The following is a 6,361-nucleotide window of genomic DNA, read 5'->3' as shown; positions in this document are numbered from 1 at the left end:
TCACAGCTCTCTTGATGAGCGACCGTTGTCAAACACCTTAATGGGTGTAGGGGTCTAGCTGTGTCGACATTCGACAGAGCGGGTGACAAAGGGTGTGGTTGAGCTGCGTAGCTGGAGTTGTGATGTTAACACACAGTGGGGCCGTCCTAACATAAGTTAAAAAAATGAACAAGACTGAACTTGCCTACTGGATTACTCCGGCCCTAAAGAAAGAATACTCATACAGAAGGAGCTTAGGCGCGAAGTAAAAGGAACTACGCAAGCTCCGCTAACTCATACGCCTACAGTGGTGGAGAAGAGCTAACTCGAGTAGCCGGATGCGAGTCATCGTGAGCGCTAGAAACATAGAACACAACATTCCAGGGATGCGATGCTGCTTCTCGAAATATCAGGAAGTCGCGGCAAGAACACCGAGAGGAGAGGAAGAGGGGGGGACTCAACGATAGCAGCCTGTGCGATGGTCTCAGCACGGTCGACGTGAGGCGTGGGTCCCGGAAAGGGCGTATGAGGGTAAAACATAACGGTCAGAAATCATAACCCGAAGAACCATAAAGAGCTCGTCTGATTGTCCATCTTTGTCGCGTTTACTATTGGAAGTCTGACATACGCGGAGGAGGAAGCCACTCAGGCTACGTCGATTTAAGTAGTACGGGGGTGTATACGGGTCTCGCGAAAATCCAACTGAGCCGCCGGATGGATCTGCGTGCGCGGAGTGATAGATAAGGACACAGCTCTAGGACAGGCCCAGAAGATCCTCAAGTCCACGGTCAAGTTCAAGAGCTGTTGGCTATAACTGATAACACGTGATGCAGGGCAGAACTGGGAAAAGAGCCAGGTAGGTCACTCAAGCTGTAGCTCGTTTACGATGCGAATGACAGCGACAGCCTTAGCAGGCAAAAACTCTGACCTTGATACAAGCTGTCAAAGGTAAATTTCCAGCTGTGCCTGATTGCAAGTGGGGCCGGTGGGGGAATTCAAAGCTAGACGGGACAGGGCTCTAAGCTAACACGCGTGCGTAGTGAGACAGGATGATTAACCTCCAATGTGTAACATAGGAGGCTTATAGGGAATTGTGCCGGCAGCGCGCGACGTCTCACGGCTACAAATGTGGCGGGTCGTTGCCGGCGCTTTCAGACCAAAACGCTGCCGCGACGGTGCAGACATCCGATACCCTGCTGTGTCCGCCAAACGTTCCGTTGTGCACCAGTGCAGCCAGTCCCTCACATCGAGTCAGAGCACATATATAGCGATTTGATGCATAAGATAGGGGCGCCACGCCCCCAAGGCTAGCAATTATAAGCTCGACACTACTTTTTCGATCCCTGCCAATGAAACCTTGCTTGTAATGAACATCTTTCAGTGACCCTTACTCAATAGTCGTATTTGCAACGCTTCAAAATGAGATTACTCAACATTCTATCTGAGATTCACACATCAATATAGATCAACATGGTCTCTAGGAATGCAGTGGAAAGACAGTAGAGGACTGTTTCAGTACCAAGAAATATGGATTTTACATGTGACTTTAAATTATGTAACATGAGACCGTGAATGAAATGTCATACAGTCTTTTGAGGCATTTGTAGTGAATGTTCCAAACAGATGTGCACTTTTCTGTATGAACCCCTCTCCCTCCAAAGGTTGACACTTATAGATTTTACTCTGTCTACCACCAGACGATTTTACTCATCAGTTGAGGACTCTACAGCTGTGAAAGGGTTAATTGCTATAATTATATTGCCTTTAAAAAATGGTTCCATTTGTTTTATTGCAGTGCCCATGGTCGGCAATGTGCTTTGGTTAACATCCATAGAGCTTTGAAATCCAAACTTATCAATGGATTTCTTTTTTAGACAGTTAAGTTGTAGAGGAAAATAATACTCTTGGGTTAATGATTGAACTATGAAGCACTTGTTGCGTTAATACACATAGATTGATATTTTTCTAAAACATATGCATGATCCACGTGTATTAACATGCATTGTCAATCTTGATACATCCTGATAGTTTTTTAACTGATAAGTACTTTTTGAAAGTCATGATAAATATTGATCTTAAGTTATCAGTCACTTTCTTGGCTTTGGTAAGTGAACGTTTTTTCCAAAAGATTCAGCGTTATAGCACAAGTAAATTTGACCTTCCACGGTAAAACGTACACTACCTTTTGCCCGTTAAGCGCTTTAAAACTAACGGACGGTTAACTATATTTAACGGTTTTGAAGATTGGTTTAAAAACGTTTTTTAACTAACGCTCTGACGTTTTGTGCTAACGCTCTAACGGTTTGTGCTAACGCTCTCACTTTGTGTGCCAACGCTCCTAACGTTCTTGCCATCAGTTTCTAACGTTCTGCCTTAAGCTTGAAACACCAAGTCTTAGTTCTAAGCTCGAAAGGCTGATCGATGACACCACAACGTAGTGAGCGATTACCGTGTATCGAACACCGGCCTTGTTTTTAAGTACTAAAGCACCATCGCGAGCTGGCCAAAACAAATCGGATGCACATTTCAGCGAGTTTTTTGCTTTAAGAATACTACGATGTATACAGGCCATCCCCCCATAAACGATTTCGTGACTTTTAAAATAGCGATTCCGAAGAGGCGCTCCCATGGCGCCATAACTGCTGAATGCAACGAAGTCCGGATAAAAGTGGCTAATCTCGATATTTTTTGACGCGTCGGACTCACAATGATGCTATGCATTACTAAATTGTGAATTTCTCACCGGCATCCATTACTTCATTAGCTACTGTATTTGCACAGTAAAATACAACACATGATTATTTTCATCCAAAGAAATGTAGCATTTCATGTTGTTTTCAAAGCCGCCGTAACGATAAATTCAAAGCGGTGCCGTTCATAAGAGAGCTCTTTGCTATAAATAACGATACAAGAGTTTCTGTATCATCAGTTAAGATGCCGAGGGGGCAAAAAAGCTCGCGAGAAACGCCAGGTGAGTGGTTAAGAGTTAAACAGATATTTTTCAGTTGAAGTTTGGTAAGTCATTCATCATTCAATCACATTTATTTGGCGTTCGCGCAGGATGGGTCTGGTCGATCCTTGGTCTTCCGTTTTTGGAGTCTTTATTGTCCATGCTACCTATTAGCGTAGTTATTTTCAGCTTGACAATCCCATCCAGGACTCTAAGCGCCTCAACCCTCAAATAATATCGAAAACTCCAGCATGTCCCAGCGCCAAGGATGCGTAGGCAGGATTTTCGTATACCGGGCTTTAGATACATGCGTGCAGCCGTCACAGCCATTTGCTCCTCTCTGATTGGATGTATGATTTCTTATTATCCAATCACAGAGGGAGCAAACGTTGTGACAGCTGCAAGCCCGTCACACCAAACTCCAACTACGCTACCTTGGAGTTCCGAATGCTGGTTTTTTCCAATTTTATTTGAGGTCCTCGCTTCGAGTTTTGTACGGATTTCAGATATAATGTCATGAATGGAAACCTCTGGGTTTCACAGTTTGCTTGTTGCGTGATTTGAAACCTGTACGATAGGAATTTTGTTGTGAATTGCAGCTTTGATATTGGTGCGTGATTTGAAACCTGTACGAGGCGAATTTGTCGGCAGTGAAAATCGATTGGTGCTGGAGCGATCCGAAAAATCGAGCGTCCCCATTTCCCACCCTTGTTTTTACTATTGGTGACGCAGAGGTGAACGTCGAACACAAACATTTCATTTTTCTCGGTATTGTTAATTTTTTTAAAAAAGCGCTATACTATATACATGTAATGTCTACTAAGTTGTAGAAGGACACGGCCGTTTTTTCCCCAAAGAGGGTCACATTTTTAAAAAAAACGACGCTCTACGAATCCTCTTATATCCCGGAACAATCGATACAGAGTATTTATTTCACTTGCCAACAGAATCCAAGATTTGCCCAACGGATAAGGTTAATAACTATTATACATCTGACGTATGATACTAACGCTCTAACGGACGAGGCTAAACCCCTAAAACTACGGACGAGGCTTACGCTCTGTACGGATGAACCTAACGTTCTGAACGGATAATCTAACGTTCTAAACGGATGAAGTTGACGCTCTGACGGTTTCATTGTACAAAACTTCTAACGGACGGCTAACGGATATTCCGTAAACGCTATTCGTTCCCAATTTAAACGGTTTAGCGTTATGTGTACAAGTTTTCCCGTGGAAGGTCACAAATGTTTGTGCTTTAATTAACCAAGGTGGTGACTCTTCTTCCCCTGTGTTTTAAGAAGTATTCTACTTGTTATTAATTTTGTGTACAAACTTTTCTAAATAGAAAAGGGAGCCATTGTGGACTGTAGTTGACAGATGTCTAAAAAGAGGTGAGGTCCATATGCATTCGATGTGACTGGTCTGTCTTGTTGGGTTTGCTTGTGTTAAATGCTAAACATAAAGTAGAAGCATATTTCGGGTCCAATTAGTAGTTGAACACTAATCATATATACAAGCCTTCTAAGGGTGCTCGCAGTCCTAAGTGTCTCCTCTTTGCATCTTTTTTTTGCTGGCTATAGTTTGCAATTTGTTGCCATTTGCTACAAAATGTTTCTTCCTATTTCTGACAGCTAAATGGTATTAAATTTCAATTCTAGATCAGGCACTGGATGTGTTTGTAATTGATTCACGACATCTTCCTTTTTTATAGGCTCAAGGGAGGACCGTTGTGTTGGGTTCATCATTGCTGTGCTTATGGTGTGTTTCAGTTGGGAGCTTTGATCAAGAAAGTGAAGCTGTCTTCAAAACACTCAAACCTCATATTGATCAAACAGTCATTCAAGATCAGTACAGGCAGGGTCTGCTGTTAGAGGCAGTGTAAGAAAAGTTCACCCCCACATCACAATTTACATGTATAGTTTTAAAATGTACCATAAAACACAAGATCAAACTAATATAGTGGTTCAATACATCATAGGTTATTACTGAAATTGACTGATCAGAATAACAATGGTTCTTTTGTGTCTTGTGCCATTTTTAGTCCGTATATGAAAGGCTGGCCAATTAAGGACGTTCGCGGCTAATTTGTTTGGTGCGCAACGTTACCTGCGCAGGTTAACGCGACTGTAATATGTCACGCATTACTTCGAACATTAGTGAAGTTGATGTTTTAAAACCTTTGCAAAAACCGTGGACGATAAGTCTTGCACAGCGTTGGATCCGAGAAGATCGTGCTCAGTCAAAATTGATTTAAAATATTTATGAAAGTCAAGTAGACTACTGCACGACTGATATTCGCGAGGTTTTATCAGTCGTGTACTAGTCTACTTGACTTTCATACAAAATTTTCAAGCATCAGTTAACACAACATGGCGACAAAAACGCAGAGGAAAAAATTCCAGGCCGGCAAAAGAATGGCACATTTATTTCCGAATCATCATGAAACTTCAAAGAGAAGTGAGCGGGAGGATGGAAAGCTCTGGAAAAGGTAGCTGATCGAGTGGACTAGTGGCTGAAAGTTTGGAAACTCGAGGACGAACCGTTTGCGTAAATTTAATGGGGCTGTTTCTTTTTAATGTTTTTATTACCCTACGAACTTAAGTTCAAAGTGAATGCATGTTTTTAAAGTTCTTGTTCCTTACTTTCTTTACTTTGAGCAGTATTTTCGTCCTCGTCCGCTTGAATAGTGCGGACCTGCGTGGAAACAATCAGCAATTGAATTTCACAAAAAAACACACTCCAGAGGATGAGCATGACAGCAATGGAGAGAGATTATACAAAACACCAACCAAATGAAGATGACCCCTGCTTAAAACTTTGTTGCTATGGTCGAGAAAGGTTTTTTTTTCAGTAAAAGCCTTTCATCTCTTCAACGATCGATCCTCTCTTGGGTTCCAGTCCTTGCCCGACAGGTCACGCAAAAGCGTGTATAAAAGCGTGACAAACGAACTTTTCCAAGAGCTTTGGCAAACTCACATCGATTTTACTCGTTCAGATCATCGGTGACCCCTATTTTTTAAATCATGAATCATTTACTTTACTTACTATCTACAAAATATGATGAAATGAAAAAATTCTCACCGTAAGAAGTTATCTTTTTTTAACATTTTCTTTCCTCGTGCCGTCGAATTCGGGTAGTGGTTGCAACGGATATAGCTTACGAAAACGCTAGGTGAGGATGAACTCTACTGTTTACCACATCACTAGCGGCAATGCAATTATCTAAAAATCTCACTCCTAAAAACCTATGCACGGAAACTTTCACTCCAACAGTTTATTTTTATGATTTTCGATGGATGAGCAGATGAGCCTACATCTCGCTATTATGACCGATTTCTCGAAAATAAGGCATTTTTCCACTGCCATCTTCTCCGAAACAAAGTCGGTGACCCCCATTTTTTTTTTCATTTTTGGAGTAAGTACTTTATGA

The 6,361-nt window shown here is 42.0% G+C and overlaps 1 protein-coding gene across 1 annotated transcript in view; it reads left to right on the top strand.

Annotated features, from left to right (window-relative positions):
- The first annotated feature begins 4,276 nt into the window (after nucleotides 1-4,276).
- LOC137999987 (interferon-related developmental regulator 1-like) overlaps nucleotides 4,277-6,361 on the top strand; it is a 15,499-nt gene continuing 13,414 nt past the window's right edge. Inside the window, exons 1-2 of the mRNA XM_068846045.1 lie at nucleotides 4,277-4,322; nucleotides 4,643-4,809. The gene's annotated coding sequence lies outside the window, so the exon portion shown is untranslated. The remainder of the gene's footprint in view (nucleotides 4,323-4,642; nucleotides 4,810-6,361) is intronic.

Source organism: Montipora foliosa, chromosome 4 (genome assembly GCF_036669935.1).
Source record: "Montipora foliosa isolate CH-2021 chromosome 4, ASM3666993v2, whole genome shotgun sequence".
Taxonomy (NCBI): Eukaryota; Metazoa; Cnidaria; class Anthozoa; order Scleractinia; family Acroporidae; genus Montipora; species Montipora foliosa.
The sequence above is the reverse complement of the archived record's forward strand: the minus strand, read 5'-3'. Positions and strand labels throughout refer to the sequence as shown.